The sequence below is a fragment of the Schistocerca piceifrons genome, chromosome 2 (genome assembly GCF_021461385.2).
Source record: "Schistocerca piceifrons isolate TAMUIC-IGC-003096 chromosome 2, iqSchPice1.1, whole genome shotgun sequence".
In the NCBI taxonomy this organism is placed as follows: Eukaryota; Metazoa; Arthropoda; class Insecta; order Orthoptera; family Acrididae; genus Schistocerca; species Schistocerca piceifrons.
In genome coordinates this window covers 454,819,199-454,844,801 of record NC_060139.1, presented here as the reverse complement: position 1 = coordinate 454,844,801, position 25,603 = coordinate 454,819,199, and positions in this window count along the sequence as shown.

The window sequence follows — 25,603 nt, the reverse complement described above, 5'->3', positions numbered from 1 at the left end:
CGAGCGACCGCTACGGTCGCAGGTTCGAATCCTGCCTCGGGAATGGATGTGTGTGATGTCCTGAGGTTAGTTAGGTTTAATTAGTTCTAAGTTCTAGGTGACTGATGACCTCAGAAGTTAAGTCGCATAGTGCTCAGAGCCATTTGAACCTCAAACGGATTCTGGCGCTTCGTGAAACCGAAACCTGTCCTGATTTGCCAATAAATTAATTAAAATTGGGTCATTGTATCAACAGTTTTACGGTTTTGTGGCTTATGACATGCTCGACCATTGAACCCTGTTATTTTTAATTTAATTAATTTAGGGAATTAAACATAAGTCCAACAGTTTTTAGGTAATGTATTGTACTTATTGTTGTTATTATTGTTGATAATGATGATGGTGTTGGTGATGATGATGAACAGTGGATGGTGAAATCCAACGGCAGTCCATAACATATTGTTGTAGTCTTCAGTCGAAGGCCTGGTTTGATGCACCTCCACGCACTAGTCTATCCTACGTAACTGCTTTACCCTATATCCACTCAAAACTCTTTACTTTAATGAAGCCTTGGTCTCCTCTTATAATTTCTATTCTCCCGTTCGTCTGCCGCACACTTCTCTCCATTATCAAATCGGCGATCCCTTGATGCCTCAGCTGAATTCTGTCAACGCACCCCTTCTTTTAGTCAACTTGTTCCGTTAAACTCTTTTCTGCCGATACTATTCAGTGCCTCTTCATTAGATATTCTTCACCAATCTTCTTTAAACCACTTTTTAAATACTTTTATTACCGTCTTCTGTACTATTTTTCAGACACATTCTACTTACAAATATTGCTACAACCAATATAAATAATTCAAGAAGAGTCTACTCAACCCTTCAATTCGATATTTATATCTTTATCTTTTTTTAAAAAAGTTTAATCACTCTACATGTTGTATGCTCTTCACTTTTGCAGCAGTCAGTGATTTTGTTGCCCAAATAATTCACACTTTTCAGTGTCTCATTTGCAGCGTAATATACCGGGTTTTGAAATTTTTTTGCAGTTTTGACAGTAGTTTGGAAAGTAGGGGAGAGATACTGATGAAAACGAAGCTGTGAGGCCGGGTCATGAGTCGTGTCTGGATAGGCCCGCCGGTAAGAGCATTGTACGCGAAAGGTTAGGTCTCGGACTCAAGTCCCGGTCCAGTATAGAGTTTAACTCTGCCAGGATGTTTCACCTCATCACTTCACTGGGCTGCACATTAAAATGTATAGTGGAGATTGAGGGGGTGGGGGGTGGTGGGTTGGAAGGACGGACAGGGCTCTAGGTAAATTTCCATTACTGTAGCAGTCAATATCAGTGTTTATAAACGATCTCGAAACTAATTTCCACCTGAATTATGCGATACATGTGTTCATATTTAGCATGCGCTTCAACTAATAAAAGCATTGCTTCTGAGATATAGTCACGTACAATATATAAGTTTAAGATCTAGTAATAAAGTTTCGTCTTCAGCCCGTTTATTTTTTAAAAAAAGAAAGTGCGCTAATTAAAAAGAAAATGAGGAACTAGCGATCCAAATAACACTTAATATTTCTTTTTAAACTTTCTGTTAAATACATAATGTGTAATCAATATTTGCCAGTAACTGTCGAAATTTTATTAAAGATGTTTTACATTAAAATATATTATTCGGCATTTAGCTATCAGTCTCCTCATTGTCATAATGTATTTAGTTTTATTGAAACATTTTATTTTAAAAAGAATGATAAAATTACTGTACCTGAAAAGCATGTATTACCTAAAATTTCAAGACAGATGAAAGTTATTTGTATTATGGATATATGTCGAAGTCGACATATCTCCATTGAAATTTCCAATTCTCCATTTTTTAAAGAACAATTTTCTTTTCCCCAAACACAATTCGACTGAAAAGTTACTGATGATAAAAACGTACGCATTCGAAAACTAAATAAGAAGCAATAAAATTATTGAAATAAACGTTTATGTTTAGAGAAAATTCTCGCAGGAAATGCGAGATTATACACACATCAAAAAAAGTTTTGCATCACCTCGATTCCGAGAGTTCCGAAACCTGCACAGATAATTGGAATAGAGATCAGCACAAACATCATTTCCGCCCTTTTTATTGCTCATGAAAACCACACATTGCATGTTTTACCACCATACAACGAGACCTTCAGAGGTGGTGATCCAGACTGCTGTACACACAGGTATCTCTAATACACAACAGCACGTCCTCTTGCATTGAAGCATGCCTGTATTCGTCGTGGCATGCTATCCACAAGTTCATCAAGGCACTGTTGGTCCAGATTGTCCCACTCCTCAACGGCGTTTCGGCGTAGATCCCTTAGAGTGGTCGGTGGGTCACGTCGTCCATAAACAGCCTTTTTCTATCTATCCCAGGCATGTTCGACAGGGTTCATGACTGGAGAACATGCTGGCCACTCTAGACGAGCGATATCGTTATCCTCAAGAAAGTCATTCAGAAGATGTGCACGATGGGGGCGCAAATTTTCGTCCATGAAGACGAATGCCTCGCCGATATGCTGCCGATATGGTTGCACTATCTGTCGGAGAATGGCATTCACGTATCGTACAGCTGTTACGGCGCCTTCCCCGACCACCAGCGGCATACGTCTGCCCAACATGATGCCACCCCAAAATAGCAGGGAACCTCCACCTTGCTGCACTTGCTGGACAGTGTGTCTAAGGCGTTCAGCCTGATCGGGTTGCCTCCAAACACTTCTTGACGATTGTCTGGATGAAGGCATATGCGAGACTCATCGGTGAAGACAACGTGATGCCAATTCTGAGCGGTCCATTCGGCATGTTGGGCCCACCTGTACCGCGCTGCATGATGTCATGGTTGCAAAGATGGAACTCGTCATGGACGTCGAGGGTGAAGTTGCGCATCATGCAGCCTATTGCGCACAGTTTGAGTCGTAACACGACGTCCTGTGGTAACACGAAAAGCGTTATTCAACATGGTGGCGTTGCTGTCAGAGTACCTCCGAGTCATAATCCACCGCAGCGGTCATCCATTGCAGTAGTAACCCTTGGGCGACCAGACCGAGGCATGTCATCGACAGTTCCTGTCTCTCTGTAGCTCCTCCATGTCCAAACAACAACGCTGTGGTTCACTCCGAGACGCCTGGACATTCCCTTGTTGAGAGCCCTTCCTGGCACAAAGCAACAATGCGGACGCGATCGAACCGCGGTACTGATTGTCTAGGCATGGTTCAACTACAGACAACACCAGCCTTGTACCTCCTCCCTGGTAGAATGATTGGAACTGATCGGCTGTCGGATTCCCTCCGTCTAATAGGCGCTGCTCATGCATGTTTGTTTACATCTCTGAACAGTCAAATGGACTGCGTCTGTGATACAGTATCCGCAGTCAACATCTGTCTTCAGGAGTTCTGGAAACCGGGGTGACAAAACTTTTTTTGATGTGTGTAAATATGGGCGTCCTGCGCCAGTTCTGCGCGTCTGTGTTTAGCTTTTGACCTGTAAAGAAACTATGCTGTTCTGTTGGTGATTAACTTACCACAGTACCTGAAAGATACTCTGTCATTCGTCTGGAGACGTTTGTGATTTGTCTCACTAGTCTAGAGAAGGTATATCGCAAAATGCAGATACTGTAAATGAATGAGGAAAAAGGCGAAGAAATACATTTCAGTGGACACATAATAAACACGACCTTAGACAACGTTCAGGAAGCAAGACAGAATAATAAGTAAAACATATTTTGTTTCTAATTATGTCCTCTCAATGGTAACTCAGTAGCACAAGCATGTTTAATCGCTATACCTACAATGCACTTACTTTGTTTGATGTTTGACTTTGTTGTGTTTTGATTGGGACGGAACATTCCAACTTTTACTGGTGTTCATCTTGTAATCTCTTTTCATGACTATCCAGAGTCTGATCCTCTACAATACTATTAAGCTGGACTCCAAGCCTAGCTTTCACATGAGACAGGCGACTTACAATCACACATCGCCTCTCCACAACACATCTGTCAAATACTAACTACGAAAATGTCTGCCACTTCCACGATTCGAGCTGGATACCAGTTAGTCGAGAGCTATGGCACTAAAATACGTTAGCGACCTCATCCACGGAGGACAATTTTGTGATAGAGGAGGTTGAAGAAATATTTACGCAGTAGAGCAGGGAACAAAAGTCTCTTGTTGTACAAGCTTTTACACTTCTCCGAACTCATTAATAAAGTAATTACTGCAAAGGTTTTCACGTAGGGTAGTCCGTCTACCAGAAAACTTTGAACACGAGCTGTGCTTCTTTGTATTATATTCATGGATACTGCAGCGATACGTAATGAAAGCTATATGACGTTGTTGTTTACGAGCCTTTACCTTTTTCTTTCAAAGAGAGCCGTGGAAAAGATTCTTCTGACGACATCGGAAACTAAACGTTTAAGCACGTGCGATGCTCGGAGCCGTGAAACCTTGCTGCTGCGACCGAGGCAGCGTGCCAGGAGCAGTGCGTGTGATGCTGGTGGCCTAAGCAATCGTTGTCAGGGGAACTGTGAGGCACCGCCAGAGAATTCTCATTATAGGGAAAGGCTCCAACATCACATGGCAGCGACTAGCCCTCTGTGATCCCTAACTGGATAATAACACTACTCTCCATGCCAGGATTCTGCGTCAGACTGCGAAGATATTAGCTTCTTATTCCAAAGCCAAAGAAGTCTCATGTCGAACTTCCTTATATTCAGACCCTCATGGTAAATTCAGCTCGAAATGCTCACGTTGTCTGCAACGACATGAGAGTTACTGCAACTTAGGCTGCACGTTACGTTATGTGATCAACGACCTCGAATTCGCCACTGCTCTTCAAATGGCAATATCGTCCGGCTTTGGACGTCATATTAAGAAATAAATAATTTCATTTCTATGTTTCCATATTCCGTTTCATAACGTGAAATCATCAGTGTCCGCCCCTGGTAGCTGAGTGGTCAGCACGACGGAATGTCGTACCTAACGACCCGGGTTCGATTCCCGGCTAGGTCGGAGATTTTCTCCGCTCAGGGACTGGGTGTTGTGCTGTCTTTATCATCGTCATTTCATCCCCATCGACACGCAAGTCGCCGAAGTGGCGTCAAATCGAAACACTTGCACCAGGCGAATGGTCTACCCGACGGTTTTTTTAATCATCAAGCAGTAAAATATTTTACATCAGTATCCCACTGTGCACAGGCAAAGCCCAGAGGTAATAAAAACCGTTCATCTTCTGTACGCATTACGTCGACCAACAGATAATTTGTTTATCATCACATTCATAACTATATATGTATGGGGAATTTCTCACGGAAAACATCTACGTCAGTATGATGCAGTTCCCGCGAAGGTATGTATGAAGTTACTAGGTATCACAGATGCTACTTCGTCTCGGACCGACATCTCAGCAGAGAACTGAAACAAGTTGGGTTGTTTGTTAGTGCCAGTTGAGATAATATATGCACAAAGAGAAAAGTGAAGAATGTACCATAGCCAGTGAACTGAAGGTCACTGGCTTGGATAGAAGCCAGTACGGACTACAACAGACATTGAACTTTTTTTTTCCACAGTACGGCGAAGTTGAATCACCTGTTTACAACTGTAAGTGAAAAGGTATTTCCAGGTAACTCAGTCCAAACAGGCTTCTCTTGGTCCAACGGTACTGACCGACCGCCGTCTCATCCTCAGCCGATAAGAATCACTTGATGTGTAAATGGAGGAGCGTGTGGTCAGCGTACCGCTCTCCTGGCGGTTTTCAGATTTCGTGACCGGAGCTGCTACTTCTCAGTCAAGTAGCTCCTCAGTTGGCCTCACAAGGGCTGAGTGCACCCCACTTGCCAACAGCGCTCGGCAATCATAACGGTTACACACCAAAGATCTAGTCGTGTCCGACAGCGCTTAACTTCGGCGATATGACAGGAACCGGTGGTACCACTGCAGCAAAACCGTTGGCATTGCCAGATAAACCGACTTGAAATACATGTCTCTTTCAGATTCTTTCAGTTTACTTCGGTTTAAATGCTTGCAGACCGTTATCTTGTCAATTTTCATTTACCTTCTTGACAGCCCTTTCCCGACGCTTTGTTGATACATTTTGTGTTCTGTGGTTTCTTTATCAGTGATGGCCTACAAACACATCGCCTAAACCACAAACCTGGAGGACCAGGTGATTTTCAGTCGGGGTGTTCTTCTCTCGAATTGGCCGCCTTTCTGGACTTACGTTTCTCTCTTAAAGGCAATGACTTCTGCAAACTACACTACATTGAAGTCCATCTTTTCCACCTTCGCTTTTCAGATTCTTTCTGAACACCCTGTATACCCTCATTCGCATCGTGGTTACGTATACTTTGTTTTTGTTCGATTGTGCGAAATGCGAACGCCTTTTTTATTTCCTTTCTTTTTTGTGACTGTGGTAGCATACCTTGTGTCTGTTATTCAACGGATACCTAGTATCCGACTACTTCTGTGTATTTGTGTACATAAATGTATGTAGGTGTTTTTTACCTGTGTGGAACCCCTGTGTATATGATAACACATGGGAACAATGTAATCAGCCCAAAAAAGTGCGTAATGAAACATAATTGGAAACATAAAACTGTATGTTATATGGTTAAACTGACATGTGAACAAAACATAATTCTCCATTTGTGGAGGAACATTGTCCACAGTTGTTTTACAGTCAACAAAGGTATTTAAATTTGTCCATGCAACTATTAGAAAATATATGTTTATGTCACCATACGTGTTCTGTTTTATTGATATAAACCATTATTAGTGGTCTGCAATTTGAACGTATTTATATGTTTTGTTTGTTGTCACACATGTAACAGAAGCAGTACAATAGCAAGTAAAAAGCATACAGTGACCTACCACAATAAACTCATATACAAAATAAGTGATGAGGTACATGCGCCAAATAAGGCCCGGTTCCTAATAAGACCCACTCTCATTTTCTAGCATAGAAAGTTTGAAAACAGCGCTAAATATCTTCGGAAGTGATAGCTTGTGACATCTAGAGGCGACGGCAACAACTATTTCCGCATCCGCTCTCGTGCGGCCATTTTACTTTCAATTGTGCTACGACGTTCAATGAAGGAGGGTGCTTCTTGTTTTCACGGTACGTTTCATCTAATGCAACCGTTTCGGTTATGCAGCATTTTTACTAGTAAATATGTAATTATGAACAGAGAATTGTGCTGTATTAAGATAGTGGCATTATCTTCCTGATAATAAGTTTCTTTTTAAACAATAAACGCAAACGTTTTAAACGGGTCGTTCCCAATAAGGTCCATCGTGGCGCTCCAAACAAGGTCTGGGCGGGCCTTATCAGGCACCCTGTTGTATAGAGCTGTGCATAACGACAATGCATAACTAATTTTAGCGTATCCTGGGAAATCTCTTGTAACACTTATTTACTATCTCTAAATTAAATCTAAATTATTTTATATGTTTTTACTGAGCCAATAATTGGTTGTTGAAGAAAAGCCAAAAGAAAACATTTTAAATTCCTTCTTGGTAATCTTTGTGACAGGGCAGGGCGTCCTGCATTTAGGTCAGTAATTTTTAGTACCTACAATTGAAGTACGGTACTTTAAAAATATATACAATCACAGTTTTACAGCCCTAATTCAGGAACGTCACGCTTACTGGAAATGTTTGCTTTTAGATGGAGCTACAGAAAATAAGAGCAACATGGGATACAGATAATTTAAAACGAGCTATGGAAGCTGTTGCTGAAAGGATGCCTGTCAGAGCCGCTTCGAAAACATACGGGATTCCTCGGCATACGTTACACAACCACAGAAGTTCTGGGCTAACAAACAAAGTTCGAGACAAAAAACTTCTTTGGACGAAGCTCAGGAAAGAGAACTTTGCCAAAGAATTTTTCGACTCGCTGAAGTTGGATATTCAATTACAGCAAAATTGCTGAGAAAATGTGTATATGTATATTGCGAAAAGAATAGTGTGCAGAATCCTTTTAATGAGACGAAGAGATTGGCTGTATGCAAGTGGTTCAAGCTCTTCCTACAAAGACACCCAGACATTGCAAGAAGGAAGGCACAATACTTGAACCCAGGAAGATGTGCAATTCTTAACAAGATTATTGTAAATTATCATTTTCAGAAACTAAAAACGGTGTTGTCCGAATTGGAGTTATTTGACAAACCCCACCTTATCTACAATATTGACGAAAAGTCTCCTGAAGTTTTATCGAAGAAAGGTAAGAAATGCTTGCATTTTGTTGCCCCAGAACAAGGGGAAAATGTTATCATTGTCTCATGTGGGAATGCAATTGGACAGGTTATTCCTCATATGATGCTTTTCAAAGGAAAGCGATGGAAGCCAGAATGAGAAGACTATTTGCAAGCCGGGGCAGCAGTAGAAATGACAGATAAGGGTCAATGAATATGGCGACATTCATCAAGTGGATACATCATTTTGCCAAATACAGGCCTACAAAAGATGTTATTTTGATATTTGGTGGAACATTGTCACATTTGGACCCGGAAATTTGCGACGTTGCTGAAGAGCACAATACCAGACTTTACTGCTTGCCCAGCAACTCAGCACATGAGGTGCAACCTATGGATAAATCAGTATTCAAGCCGTTTGACTCTTACTGGGATGACGAAGTTCAGCTGTACTGGTCTACACATGAAAGGGAAGAAAACAGATGAATTAATAGACGTGTGTTTGGAAAAATCTTCAGTAAGGTGTGGCCAAAAGCAGCAGCCCCAGTAAATGTAATGTCTGTGTTCCGTGCAACAGGGATTTATCCTTTTGACCCAGAAGCTATTCCAGACACTGCATTTGCTCCCTCTCGTCTATCAGAGCATCCTGACCCAAAAGAGGACATGACAATTGCCCCTGAAACAGGGAAACTGCCAGAGACTCAATCAGTCCCAAAGGCTTCCCGAAAAAAGAGACGCCAGTTCACTGATTCCAGTTCATCAGAAAGCGAGGCATATTCAGTAAGTGACTTCAGTCTTGAAGATAGTGACGCAGCTGAAGATCTCGATTGTTATTTCAAGGAAATTTTGCAAACCCCATAACTGAAGAAAAAAAAACACCACGGAATAAGGCATTAAATTACAAGGTGCAAGTCATCTGTAAGGCACAGTTCACGCAGAATCAAAAGAAAAATGGTACCAACGAAAGCACTGGGTCTAAGGAAGATACACGTCGCAAAAAAATTTCACTCTCAGTAAAGAATATTCAGAAGAAAAAATGCAAAAATAAAGACTCCGCTGAAGCAAACAGCAACTCTGCTTCTAAGAAAGTGTTGCAAGAAGTTGGCTAGTTTTACTACGTGTGCTGTGAAGACAGGATATTCGACATGAGGCTTTGCAAAAAATGTATGAAATATGTGCATGAAGATTGTGTAGGATTGACACCCAAAGACAATGTGCAAAATTCCCTGTGCCCCACGTGTAAAAAATTATTTAAATGAGCCAAACCAGTTTCACGAATCATTATTCATTGGTTCATTGAAAATGTAATGATTAGAATTATTTATTGTTCCTATTACGATAAGGAAACTTACTGCTGTCAGAACAATTTTGATTGCTGATGAAGTTTAATACTCTGAAGAGTTAATAAGCAGTAAATACGAACAGTTCTGTATGAGGCATTTGTAAAAACAAGTAATTATAAAATTCTATGTACCATCTCATTCTACTTATTTCTAAAATAAAATTACATTACAACTCTTGCAGGGCATTTAAACAGTTTTCCTGCCATTTACATGCCCCTGAATGTTAATATGAACAATACATGGCAACGGGCTATATTAGGAACAAGGTGCACTTACAAGAGTTAAATATTTTCTTTAATGTGATGATATTAATTAAAGACACTTTCAGTGTTCATTTATTTTTGAACTGAATATAGTTGTAGGATGTTGCACATACGTTCTCGGAATCTTACCACTTATACATACTGAATAGGAAAGTGAGTCTTAGTTGGTACACGTACCTTACATTAAAAAACAGTACAACCAATGCCTGTAAAACAAATAACTCAGTACCTATAGCAATACATCACAAAACTAAAACCAGGCAGATACCAACAGTCTGGCATCTACTAGTTCAGCTACAGGGACTATGACAAAATATAGATCAGGATGACAGTTAGGACATTTGACACAAGATAGATCTGGATATAGAAATACAAAGCATACAACATTTGCAGACCACCTTAAACAGAAAATTTTTATGTCGTTCACAAATTGCAACACTTTTTATGCTTTTCACGCTAATTACGGCCTTAGATGCATGGTCTTTTCCGAATTTACTTTTGACCAAGAAGCTATTCTGGTAGCTAGAGTCCAAAGTTTTTGTTACTCATGCCTTTGGCGTTCTTGTGGAGATATTTCTGTAGTAACTTTCATCCCTTAACAAATGTTTCGTTATATCTAACCGAGAGTGAATGACCAATTTTCACAGTTTTAGATATAAAATATTTTTAATGTAACGAAATATTTTCTTAAAAATTTTCATCCCCTATTGCACTCCCTTTGGAGTTGAATTTCCAGAAACACTGAAGCACATATGTTTTTGTTTCTTACCGAGAAGTCAAAATCCAATTATCATAGACGTAGCCTTAAAAATCCCTTAGTAGTTCTTTAGAAATTATTTATTTTCAAAAAAACTTTCACTCACTATATTATCTCCTTACTGGCTGAATTTTCAAAAATGCTGAAACACGTATTTTTTATTTTCTGAGAAACCAAATACCAGTTTTCGTAGTCCTAGCTTCAAAATTCCCTTAATGACAACATACTTTCAGACAGCATTTCATCCTCTATTTCACCGCCTTAGGAGTGGAATTTCGGAAAATTCCTTCTTAAACGATGCCTACAGTATAAGATAAGATCCACACCCTCTCCAAACTTTAAGTTCCTATCCTTAGCAGTCTGGGCTGCGCGAAGATGAGTCAGTGAGTCATTCTGACCCTATTTCACCCCCTTACAGGTTGAATTTCCAAGAACAGTGAAACACATATATTTTATTTCTAAATGAGAAGCAAACTTTAAGTTTTTATAGATTTAGTTTTAAAAATACTTCTATAATAAAATATTATCATAAAAAGTCTCATCCCCTATTTCAACCCCTTAGGGCTGGAATTTCGAATAATCCCTTTGTAAATGACGCCTACAATATAAGATACACACCTTCCCCAAATTTGAAGTTTCTATCCTTAACTGCTTGGGCTGTGTGATGAAGAGTCAGTCAATCAGGACATTCATTTTTATACAGGGTGGGGCAGAACGGACTCCCTAGTTTAAACACTCACTGAAGAGAGCGCAGGTGCAGTAGCGGATTGGGAGTAGTGGCGTTAGGTGGGGGAAACGAAGTCATTTTCATTAGTCACCGTGTCATGGTCTGATGAGCATTGAGGCTTTGTCGTAGAAAAGTTCTTTAAAACCAATGATAGTATGGTGGTGATGCAGAGGGCTTTTCGTAGGCGGTTTGATTTGAATCGTCGTGACAGGGTTCCTGATGTTAAAACCATTAGAAAATGGATCACTAGTCTTAGCGCGGCAGGATGTGCACTTCCTAGAAAACCAGCTGGAGGACCTAAAAGTGTGAGGACACCTGAAAGCATCGTGGCAGTGACAGCGTCCATTGAACAGTCTCCATCGCGCTCTATGTGGAAACACGCTGCTGCTCTTGGAATATCGTCCAGAACGGTAACGCGAATTTTATACTCTGACCTTCACTTACACCCCCAGAAGTTGACAGTTGCTTAAGAACCTAGTCCTGAAGACTGGGTAAAACGTACAGATGCTTACAGTGCAATCTTAGTCCCTGCGCACCCGACACTATTCTGCGGTCTACCAATGAAGCGCATTTTCACCTATCCATCTCAATAAATAAGCAAAATTTTCGTTACTGGGTGACTCAAAACCCTCCTGAACTTCATCAAAGACATTTGCACAGCCCCAGAGTGACGGTTTGGTGTGCTGTGTCCTCCATAGGCATTACTGGTCCTTGCTTGTTTGAATCTCGAGGTGAACTCTGTGCGCTATTGTGAGCTACTGGAGATACTTTCACACCCCAAAATGGAAGAGTACGGTGAGGAATAAGACTTGGTTTCAACACGATGGTGCCACAGCTCATACTGTTTGTCATTCACGCCAAATTCTGCAAGAACAATTTTCCAGCCGCCTGATCTTATTACGATGGGACATTCCATGGCCCCCTCACTCCCTGTGATTTTTTTTCTTTGGGTATAGGTCAAAGCAGAGGTTTACAAAGTTTGAGCAAGGACCTTGGAAGCTTTTAAGTGGGCAATGACAGATGCCATCGCTAGAATAGCGCAAGATATGTTGAGAAGAGTTCTTGAAGATCATCACCTGGATGATATAATTTTCAAAACGTAATGAAAATAAAATGGCATAGAATGTAGTTTTCAGAAATAAAAACCTTTTTGAGTTACTTTTTTTTATAATTCACTCATCAAATCAGAGAGTCCATTCTGCCCCAACTTGTATTATAAAAAGATATGAGCATCATAAAAATCAGTAGAAACAGGCTTCGCTTTTCAATACAGCTTCGACATACAGAACACAAAAACACGCAATAAACATGTACATAATGACAAGATAATTATTATAAACCAGGCACTATACAAAATAAAAGAGCACATAACATAAAAAATTATAAAAATACCTTCATCTATTTTTTATCTCTTTCACATCCTGCCTTCATTTCACCTCTACCTTCTCCCTTCTTTATTTCTCTCATTACTATTTCAATCCACCTTCCCAGAATTTGCATTTGCTGTTCACTTCCTTTAGTCATTTTTCTTTTTGACCTCCCCTCGTCCCTCCTCCCCCTTACATTCACCTATTCACTAGATCTTCAACTCCCACATTCCTTCATTCCATAATCGACATATGGCAAACAATAGACAAGAGAACGTTTTTAGATAAAGTGAAACCCGAAACTAGCGGTTAAGTTCGCAATTCTACAAACACACAAACATGCGCGAGGTGTGGAGCAAGGAGTATGATAACGAACCCTTGTGGTGTTATATTGTGTCATATTTCACGTCAGAAAATGTGCAGTGCTGCAAATGAACGTGAAACTAGGCAAGAAACATTAAAACCAAACGAAGGAATATCTCAAAAATGTGCCAGAAAACGACACTTTCTCACGTAAGAGATAATAGGACATAAAATACCGTAAGTAAAAATTGGACCTTAGTATGCTTTGTAACGAACAGATTTTAGATGTAGAAAACTAATCAGAATTTAAGCATGTTCACATTGCAAGCCACTAACGATGTTTTATATTAATAAAACGAGACAGATGTAATAACGAAAATATGCATTTGCTGGTAACTGCACGGACAGATGTAAATAACTTTCATAGTTCGTTAATTAGTTAGTTTCACGTTATGTGGCTCATTTTTACAGTTAACTGTAACATGAAACGAGTCATTTGTTGTGAATTAATAATTCGTAGCCATCACCTTTTACACATTACAAAATTAGTAATTCTTCTGTGGAATACCCTTATTTGTAATAAAGACAACCATAGTGTGGAGTAATTAATGTCATTTTTTCTGGTATTGTTATTACGTACATTATTGTTGCTTTTGAACTGCAGTGGATTATTTACAGCAACATCACATGGGAATAAATATCCTGTGAAGCAGTAGCCATAATTCCCAACTTCTTAAACAAACATCTACATGATGAGCTTGGGTGAGGACCATATATTATTCTTACAGCTCATTTTTGAGCACTGAATGTTTTCTTTCCTCAAGTTGAGTTACCCTAGAACATATTACATTACTGAATTAAGATACGCAGAATATGTCAGTCCCCAGATTTTTATTGATTCTAAGTTCAAATGTGGCTGAACTAAATTGTTTTAAGAATTCTAAGAGGTATTTTTATCAGTTCAAATTATCATCAGTATGGAAATCTAAAAATTTTGATCTTTTCGCCCAATTTATTATTTTGTCGCGATGGCTTTCACTTATCACTGCTGTGGTAAATCTAGATATGCAGAAATGAAACCACAATTATTATAGTGACCCCTGAAAACGCGTTTAAATAAACTGTCATGTATTTGGTACAAATAACACTTTACACAGTCATAAAAGACTACATAATCCCCTTATTATTTGTTAAAACAAAGACTGTGGGAGAAGAAACTCAAGAAAGAAAAAGGGAACAAGTATCTATAAAGCTGAAGGAATTCTAGGTTCTGTTTGATGATATAATATTGAATGTATTATCGATTACGATATTTCTCATATCCATCATGTCTACCTTTAGTTCCCTCTCGTGAAAAAATCTACATCTACATCTACATCCACACATACTCTGCAAACCACCGTAGGGTGTGTTAGGGTGTGTGGTGGAGGGCACCTTGTACCACTACCAGTCATTTGCTTTGCTGTTCCACTCGCGAGGGGAAACGACTGTCTATGTGCCTTCATACGGGCCCTAATTTCTCTTATGTTCATAGCCTTTAAATTAAAAATTCTCTAAATTTTCTCACTAGGGTTCCCCGAAAAGAACATCAACTTCCCTCCAGGACTCCAATTTGAGTTTACGAAGCATCTCCGAAATACTCACGTGTTGTTCGAACGTGCCAGTAACAAATCTAGCAGCACACCTCTGAATTATTTCGATGACTTCTTTCAGTCCGACCTGATGTGAATCTCTTGCACTTGAGCAATACTCAAGAAAAACTAAAATGTCCGTAAAAGGGCCATACATCATTCTTCTTATTTCATATGGACTGGCAGTTGACTCTAAACTTAGATAAAGTAACGTACTGCTCACGAATAGGCGACCAGGTCCACTATTGTCCAATTACGTTATTTCCAAACAAGTAGTCGAAACAGTAACGACCATAAAATACCTATGAGTGACCATCCGGAGTGATCTAAAGTGGAATAACCACAAAAAACTAACTGCAGGAAGAGTAATGTCGGGTTTACTCTGCAAATCACAATTAAGTGCCTGGCAGAGGGTTCATCGAACCACATCCTCAGTTCTCTATTATTGCAATCTCGTATAGCGCGCGCCGAAAGAATGAACACCTATACCTTTCCGTCCGAGCTCTGATTTCCCTTATTTTATCGTGGTGATCGTTCCTCCCTATGTAGGTCGATGTCAATAAAATATTTTCGCATTCGGAGGAGAAAGTTGGTGATTCGAATTTCGTGAGAAGATTCCGTCGCAACGGAAAACGCCTTTCTTTTAATAATGTCCAGCCCAAGTCCTGTATCATTTCTGTGACACTCTTTCCTATATTTCGCGATAATACAAAACGTGCTCCTTTCTTTGAACTTTTTCGATGTATTCCGTCAGTCCTATCTGGTAAGGATCCCACACCGTGCAGCAGTATTCTAAGAGAGGACGGATAAGCGTAGTGTAGGCAGTCTCCTTAGTAGATCTGTTACATTTTCTAAGCGTCCTGTCAATACAACAGAGTCTTTGGTTAGGCTTCCCCACAACATTTTCGATGTGTTCCTTCCAATTTAATGTGTTCGTAATTGTAATACCTAGGTATTTAGTTGAATTTACGGCTTTTAGCTTAGAATGATTTATCGTGTAAGGGAAGTTTAAGGAGTTCCTTTTAGCACTCATGTGGATGAACTCACACTTTTCGTTATTTAGGGTCAACTGCCACTTATCGCACCATTCAGATATGTTTTTTAAATCGTTTTGCGGTTTGTTTTGATCTTCTGATGGCTTTATTAGTCGATAAACAACAGCGTCATCTGCAAACAACCGAAGACGGCTGCTCAGATTTTCTCCCAAATGGTTTATATAGATAAGGAACAGCAAGTCACACCTTCTTTTAACGCGTCTGCGATAGATGTCACAATCGCGTTGTCCACCGTTGAAATCACGTGATTTCTGTATGAGTGACCGAGGAAAACATTTCAGGCACAATGATGTTAACAAGAAAAGGCCTCATGAGATGGTATAAATGGCGTCAACGAACGATCCGTTTCCTTAGGGCATTGATTTACATACGTTTCGAGGTCGAAAACGACAGTTCGTAGTACGATGAGAAGCAGGACGACGTTCCTCAAAACCTTTGACTCTACTGACACCCGCCCCCGTCCCGGGCGTTTCAACCTTTCCATCGCCATCCATAAGAAAAACGCGTCATTTCAACGCTAAACGTCTGTTTTGATCTCTGTCACAGAGGCGTTCAAAAGGTTCAAATGGCTCTGAGCACTATGGGACTTAACATTTGAGGTCATCAGTCGCCTAGAACATAGAACTACTTAAGCCGAACCAACCTACGAACCTGCGACCGCAGCGGTCGCGCGGTTCCAGACTGAAGCGCCTAGAACCGCTCGGTCACCGCAGAGGCGTCAAAAGTAGGAGTGACATGTGGATAAGACGGTGTGTGACGACCTTGCGATCGAGTGACTCTTACACGGTGGCGTTGGGCAAAAATGTGGTCAAATTTGGACCCAGAGTGGCATCATTAACCCACCTGACACATCCCATGAACTTCTGAGCTCTGGCCTTTTCTCGCTTGTGTCAATATCCTGACGTTTGAAGCGCAGTCGGTCCCAAGGGTGACGTCGCAGGGCGCCACGTTTTGTCACTACTACAGAGAAAGGTTGTAGGCATCTATGACCCAAATTTCAAACTTCCGCTTTGCAATGGGAGACAATTGCAGGGTATCGAAAAAGTGATCCTTTAATTGTGCTGCGCAATGTAGATCCGTATTCGTCTTCAGTGAAACGTTTCCACGTTTGTTACCACATAGTCACGTTTTTTATAAAACCTACGTTTCTGTCACTGTTGTAAGTGATCATCACAGTGATTTGTGTACAACAGCCTGAAGATGACAACGGCAGCAAATGCCTGCGCTCGCACACCGTACACTCGTGTGCTGGACTCTGGCTCGAAACAGAAAAATCCGGAAAGCCTTTGTCACGATGCCCTACTTCAGATTGTTAACGAAGGTTCGAGCATATGGATTAGGTTCCCAGATATGTGAGTCGCTCGAAGACTTCTTAAGTAACAGAACCCAGTGCGTTGTACTCGACGACGAGTGTTCATCAGAGGCAAGGGTATCGTCAAGAGCGTCCCAGGGAAGTGTGTTTCGGTCGCTCTTAGTTTTTAGATACATAAATGATCTGACGGACAAGAAGACTGTTTTCCGATGACGCTGTAGTTTTCGGGAAAGTATCGTCGTCGAGTGACTGTAAGAGGATACAGAATGACTTAGACAGAATTTATATTAGGTGTGGTGAATGGCAACTTGTTCTAAATGTAGAAAAAGGTAAGTAAATACAGATGAGTAGCAAAACCAATCCCATAATATTCGAATACAGCGTTAACAGCGTGCTGCTCGACACAGTCACGTCGACTGAATATCTAAGCGTAGCGTTGCAAAGCGATAAGAAATAGAAGTAGCAGATAAGGACTGTCGTAGAGAAGGGGAATTGCTGATTTCGGTTTACTGGGAGAATTTTAGAAAAGTGTAGGTCATTTACAGATGAGGCCACGTATAAAACGTTAGAGGGACCCATTTTCGAGAACTATTCGAATGTTTTCGATGCTCACCAGATTGGATTAAGATGAAAGGAAATAATCGTACGGCGTTGTTGACCGGGATACACCATCTAAGGTTGTTCGGCCGCCTAGTGCAAGTCGATGATGAAATAACGACGAGGACAGCATAACACTTAGTCCCTGAACGGATAAAAATCTCCAACCCGGTCTAGAATGAACCTGGACGCCCTGCATGGAAGTGAATCGCTTTTGCCCACCCAGCTATTTTTTATTATCATTTTCTTCGGAATTGTTCTTGTCATTTGGTCTGGGCGGATGTCACATGACACATCTTCACTCAGTTTATTATTATTATTATTACTATGTACGGCAGCAAGCCTTCTGATCGAACACGCTGTACTACCGTGCTGTCGAGCTCAGCTACGGAGGCGGACAGCTCGGAATAAAGGAAGGCATCGAAGCAATGCGGAGACGTGGCAGTAAGTAGTGGGAAGCTTACAACTACAGTTGCGTGGTATTATTTACCAATCATTCCGAGTGCGCTTAGTTTCCCATGATGTCTCATAACCTGTTGTGTTTCTGGTTAACCAGAGAAATTATTTTTTACCAAATCACTCGAGCAGAACTCAAGAATGATTGCTTTCTTTCTAAATGCATCTAGAAAACCTGGGCAATATTACAACGGACTCTGACATATGGGTGAAAGAAGCACCTAAAGTACATCGGAAACATCACGAAATAATCAGTCACGTTGCGGTATATTATCGGTAGTGTCAGCTAGATTTGTTACTAGTAGGTACGATAAACACGCAAGTATAATCACTAAAGGGAAGACGATACTTCTTTTTTTCGAAACACTATTGAGAAAATTTAGAGAACCGACATTTGAAGCTGGCAACGCAACAATTCTACTGCTGGAAACATATATTTCGTGTAAGGACTATGAAGACAAGACAGGAGAAATTAGGGCGTACGGACAGTCTTTTCTCGTCGTTCTATTTGCGAGTGGAACAGAAAGAAATTGACTAGCAGTTTTACATGGTACTCTCTGCTATGCACCTTACGGTAACTTACGGAGTATGTACGTCTATTTAGATGTAGACATTTCCCCTCGCCACATCGAGTCTAGTTGCGAACCCTTCTGGGATAGCTGACTTGAATAGAGAAGTGCTTACTAAATGTACGGGTATAGCTACGACTCCCGGTGTTTTGTCATGTGCAGCTCTGTCATTACATTGTACTCTCCACTGCAAATTCATGTGAGATCTTTTAAGGTACTTGAAAGCTTTCCTTATAAGGCAGTATGTGTTTGATTCACTTAAACGGGCTACAAATTGCTATGTTATGCAGTTAGTTTATGGCATTAAAATGTGTCTCCATGTTCAGTTGGACTGTTTTCCCGTTCGCACGTCAAATTTTTAGTACCCTAAACAGTGTTGTACTATAGCACCTAAACGAGTCTTGACTTTAGCTCATTTAAGAATATATTACTTCGGTTGAAATGTACTTGTTTACAGGAGATGCTTTGCATGGCCAACAATTCAGTTCAGAAAAAAGAAAGAGATTCGGTTTGGATCCTGCAGGGGTTGATTGTATTGATTGTATTGGCAAAACCTCCTCTTTCAGTGCTGGTCAGTAAAAACCTCTGATACTGAAACTGAGCTGTCCCAAATAGAACACATCTTCCAGCTCGTTCCAATTATTCTGCTATGAGAAGTTGTAGGTGTATGTGAATTAAATTTGATTCTTTGCGAAGTTAGCCGGATTTTGCCTTTTTCTTTAACCTGCAGTCTCTTGAATGGAGCAACTCGAGCAGTTGCTTCACAGACATTCTGTTAGGGCCATTATAAATTAAATCTTTTCACGGAAAGTACATGACAGGCTATTCATGGGCCTTACGAGCTGTGGCACATAAGCAGTGGAACTGAGGGAAGCATTTATATTTGCATATCTAAATGAAAATCCATTACACGTGGACGCCAAACAGTGACAGATCTCTAATTTCTTTCTGAACTCTTTCACGATGACGATTCGTTTCTTTAATGAAAACTAATATACACAAGAACTAATGACATAAGTAAATAACGTATGTTATTAGTTATTAGGCGTTTTTCCACGTACTTTGAACACGCCCGAGTAGCAGCGCATGTTAACGCGACCGCTTTGGGGGAAGTCCGCCCGGTGGATTAGCGACGAGTGGTAGGTATGCTGGCCAGCCTGCGTGTGGTTTCCAAGCGATTTCCCACATCGCACTAGGTCAGTGGTTCACAACCTTTCTTAGATCTTAGACCCTTACCCCTGAGTGCAGTTACACGTTAGCTAGACCGGAAAACAGTGTCTTGGTTTGATGAGTACGCTCTATCAGCAGACAGATGGGGTACACTGCTTCTGCCCTGGTAGGAAGGAGGGGGGGGAGGGGAGGGGGTGAACAGGACACTAACGACGTAAGCTATTTGGTTTTCTTGATAACATACCCATCAGCATCAGCCGCGTGTAGTTTCCCTCATTCGTTATGAACTTCTGTCTGCCATGAAGTCCGTACATTACTTTCGTAGACCCCTGCTTCGACTGTGACCTACCATGTCCTTATAACAGGCATGTATCATTGTCTATACACAGGTATCCAAGAAATGTATATTCCGAAGAAGGCATATTCTGTCGCTCTGCAAGATGAGTAGGTGGTCGGGTAGTGCCAAATAGTGCCCGTCGCTTCCACTCTCTGTCAAGAGACTTACTGTGCCTTCCGCTTACTGTGCTCACATGCATTGCATAGTCTCCGTATCCCCTAAGCAAAGAACGTCGGACCTCTGTCGCTGAAAATTATTCTATAGTGATGAATCAAATCACTCCATTATAAAATAAATCTGTCAGTCTAGCGAGAAGTTCAAAATATGATGATGCAATTGGACGTGTCAGAACTGTGTGCCGGACGGGGATTGGAACCTGTAATTTTATGTTTGACTAACAACATTCGAACCTACTAGTTCGATCTAAAACACCATTTAGCCAGTATCTCCCTCGTACTCTTCCAAACCACGAAGGTTTTCTCTTGCACACGTTCCTGAAGGGAAGGGAAGACGATTCTGTGTAGTTTAACCCTCTGGGTATCCGGCATTGCCCTGGTATGCATTTATTCCAGTCTTCGATTAGTCCATCTCCATCTCCTCCTTCCTCTCTCTCTAACCATCTACGTCCCCACTCTCTCTCTTCACTTCCTGCACACCCGAGTCTGTTCATCTCTTCCCCCCTATCAGTGGCTATCTCCTTCTTCCCCCTCTCTGCCTGTGCATTTCCTCGTCCTCCCTTCTCTCTCCACGTTATCGCACTCACCCCAGTAGGAGTCTGATGGTTGTCACTCCTACGGTATTTCTTTCCAGATTGTAACTAACATGGATATCAAATTTGATTGAAATCGTTGAACGGGCTTGTAATGAGCTTTTTACCCGTGGCTTTCCTCCCATACGCACATATTTAACACATTTCATTCGTATTAAAACATGTATGTCTTCCGTATATCTACTGAATTTCGTCCTGCAGTTTCATTTTCACGCAGCTCATGACTATAACGTCGCATCTCCTGAACTATGTGCTGTACAGTAATGTATTTTTTCTAAGTACATTCAGCGACATATATGGGTATCGTCTGCTAAATTTATTGCGAATAGAATTAGTAGTAAAGAAGTAATAAATTAAAGTCATGCATGATGCAGCAGTTTCACACGCATCTCATTGTTTACGACGTCATATCTCCTGAGCTAAGTACCGTACAATGATTTAATTTTTCTGGTGCATTCAGTGATATAAGTGCATACTGTGTGCAAAGTGTGTCACTAATACAGTCAATAGTAAAGAAATAATAAATTAAAACGTCATCCTTCATTTGTCAGTTGTACTGCATGAACAGTGAAAATGTAATAACCGATAAACTTTTTTCCTTTCATCATTTTGCAGGGATCGTCGGCGGTAAAAAGTGTCGTGAAAGTTTGAAGTGACGTGTAAAGTTCTTTGCAAGTCTCTAAGAGCTATCGTTGTCAAATACCGTGTGACTAAAGCATGGGTATTCTCGCTTCGTTTGCTACACTGTTTTTCACTCCCACCTCTTTGACAGGTGGGATATTCTTACCCCCACAGGGAATCTTTCGAGACAGTAAATGATAGGTGTGCCAAGTATGGTTGAAATCGGTTCAGTGGTTTAGGAGAAGATGTGGAACATACATATATATACACTGCGGTGCAAAAGTCGTGGGATATCTCCTAATATCGTGCCTCACCTTCTTTTGCCCGTCGTAGTACAGCAACCAGACATGGTACGGACTCAACAAGTCGTTGGAAGTCCGCTGCAGAAATGTTGAACCATGCTACCTCTATATTCGTTCATAATTGCAAAAGTGTTGCCGGTGAAGGATTTTGTGATGAACTGACCTCTCGATTACGTCCCGTAAATGTTTGATGGTATTCATGTCGGGCGATCTGCGTGGCCAAATCATTCTCTCGAATTCTCCAGAATGTTCTTCAAACCAATCGCGAACAACTGTGGTCAGGTGACATGTTTGGCAACATGAAATACAGGAATGGCTGCAAATGGTCTCCAAGTAGCCGAACATAACCATTTACAGTCAATGATCTTTTCAGTTGGACCAGAGAACCCAGTCCCGTCCACATAAACACAGCCCACACCATTATGGAGCCACAAACAGCTTCCACAATGCATTGTTGATAACTTGGGTCCATGGCTTCGTGCGATCTGTGCCACACTCGTACCCTACCATCAGCTCTTAGCAGCTAAATCGGGACCCATCTGACCAGGCCACGGTTTTCTGTCTAGGGCTCAACCGATATGGTCACGAGCCCAGGAGAGGCGCTGCAGACCATATGTTACCAGCACTGACTCAATGAGAAGGAATGTCAGCTGTCCTCTATCACTGAAACGACTCATACCACACTTACAGGCAAAGAATTTGTTTTATTTCCGTTAGTTAAAACTATTTCACCATTCGAAAAAATAACTACAAGACGCATCCTATTATATTTTGCTCTAGTGCTCTCAATATACAAGGTGTCGTAGACGCAATTGTCACAAAAGCTTATCTGTAACTCATTCTTGAATTTGAATGCAACGGCAGTAGGTAACTATACTTGTATAATGTCTATCAGGAATGGTCGTGCCATGACGATATTGCACGGACATAGCGAAAATGAAAATAATCTAGACCTACATACAGAATGCCTAGACAAACTCCATTGTATGTGTTGTTCGTTTTACATTTCCGGTATAGGGAAATGGCCGCCTTCTAGAAGCTGCCACTGCCGAACTACATGTTTTGTCGTCTCAGAAGCTGTTGCTTAGCCTGGCTTCCCGCCAATGGTAGGACTTGGGCGCTATTGTAGCTAACGTCGCTATCAGACGGCTCAGGCGAGTGTGACAGATAAGGAGGTTAGGCCTTGCAGCCAGTCTGGGGCACGGATACACACACGGCGCTAGCAGCCAAAGTTAGTGGCAAACACAGCAGTCGGCTGCGTGTTAATTCAGCAGTGACGGAACGTTCAGTTTACGTCATACATTATGGAGAGTAAAGGAGAAGATTTAATGGAGCATAGAAAAACGCATATTTATTTGTTGCTGCTGAAGAGTTCTCTATGATTCTGATAAATTAAACTGTTTCGATGAACTACTTATTTTTCTCGTGCTTTTGTCCCGCTTCACCGCAAAGTCGGCATGGTTAGTTCAAGTGGTGGACGGGTGCCTTTCCTGTCGCCACCTCGTTACCCCAGGGACAGAATATGCTTACCCCAGCTGTCTAACGTGAAAGTGAGCGAAAGATACGAATCGTGTAACTAAAGCGGGACTTGGCTGATAGGACCGTAGTAGGACGTGGGAAACCGCCTAAAAACCTCATCCGGGCTAGCCGGCACGCCGAGCCTCGTCGTTAATCCGCCGGGCAGATTCGATGCGGCGCCGGCGTTCCTCCCCGCCCCGTTAGCAGAGCTTTAACACGAATGGCTAGCCGGGCAGTTAAGCTGTTTCGAATAATAAAAGGAAATAAGCTGCTCGAAAGTTTTACACTGCCTGCATATCTGCAAATACGTTAGGCCTAGATTCGTAGGAAGCTGCGAATGAAAGAATAACGCTTGCAAAACAAAACAAAAAATAATAATAATTTGTGAAATAAAAGAAAACAATAACCAAATTAAAGGCAATCTTACTCGAATGTGTGAAAGGCCTTTTGCCGACCCACGTTTGTACGAAATAATGCGAAATTTATTCGCTGCCTGCAAATTATTTGACATCAGCTGTATTACATGAAAATTTGTGTCGGACCAGGACTTGAAGCCGGATTTACCGCTTATCGCCAGCAGTTGCCTTAACCACTTCGGCTATCCGTGAATAGTCCACGGAGTGACCCGAACTCCCCTATACCACACTGCCTACATCCTTATGCCTTAGCCCACAACATTCATCACCTAATGCTCTCCAACATTATTAATTGGATTCCCGCTAGGACAGAATGAGACTACGAGGAATCGAACCAATGTTGTTGCTGTCGTGTGGCCGCATAGGCTAAGTAATACTTACTTGCATTTCCGAAGGAACAACGATAACAACAATAGTCTCGATACCCTGTAGTCCCAGTCTCTGTAAGCGGAAATCCAGTTAATAATGTTGGCGAGCATTAAGCGATGAATATAGTAAATTATGGCTTAAGGATGAAGACAATGTGACCTATGGAGGTTGGTGTCAGTCCAGGAACATGCATGGATAGTGTAATTGTCTAAGACGACCGCTTACGATCGAGAAGTCCGGTTTCGAGGCGCGGTCCGGCACAGTTTTTCATAAGTCAGTAATAGGTAGAATTGTACATCTACACATGATACAGCTGATGTCAAAGAATTTGCAGTCAGCGAATATATTTTGAATAATAAAGGCAATCTGTTCGAAAATTTTTGAAATCAAAATATTCTTCTGGGTAACATTCAGTACCGTGTTGGTACATCCCGTGCATTATAATATGCTTGGATTTTCCCTGACATGCTGTCCGCAAGGTGGACTCGCATTCGGGATGAAGACAGTTCAAATTCTCGTTCATGTTTTCAGTAATCTGCCTAAGTCGTTCAAGGAAAACGCCAAGATCGTTCCTTTGAAAGGGCACGGCCAATTTCCTTCCCCATTCTTCCCTCACCCGAGCTTGTGTTCCGCCTCTAATGACCTCGTTATCCACAGGAGGTTAAACTATAATTTCCCTTCCTTCCTTCAACAAATGATCGAGACGATGATGATCATACGTGTCTCGCCCTTCGATGACTACCGTTCTGAGCTCACACAGTGTGTTGGGAGGATTCCTGCGACGAAGCAGTCCAAGTTTCAGTTGGTTCCAAGCATGCGCGCTCGGGTTCATATAGGCAAGTACCGATGCCACATCATTCGGTTGATTCCTGCCGCCTGGAGGAAGGTCTTCAAGAGGTGGTGAGGTTAACTCGTGCGTCATCATCTTGAAAGACGGACAGCCGCCATAATGTTTGCTGTAGGACTAGACTGTGTTGATATTGCGCGACCTGTTGCTGTCTGGAGGATGTGTTGCACCTGAGTTGCATTCAGCCTCCTATCTCGACGGTCTATTAACCAAAGACAACGGTCATCTATTGCTGATGTTACCCGTGGACGACCTTGGCCTTTCCTTCTTTTAACTGTTCCTGTTGTCTGAAATCGCGTCCAGGTCCTGGAAATTACACTATGGGACACTGCAATTGCTGCGGACCCGTCCCTCTGTGTCTGTCCCGTTTCCAATCGTTCTATGGCTCCCCATCCCATAGCTTCGGGTAAATCACGTTGTTGTTGCATTGCACCACCTGCTCACTAAACTATCTGAACCCAACTACTTCTGTAATTCGTTTGGTAGAGTAAACACAGAAGTCAACACCAACCCCCTCTGCAGCAACTTTCCGTTATTACCACTTTCTCGGTGACCATAATGTCGTTGTCTCCACTCCGTACAACCGACAGAAAGACGTCGAACCATTTTAGTTCACTCTGCCGATGACAATACTTCAGAACCTAGATATCTCAACTTGTCCCCTAATTGTTATG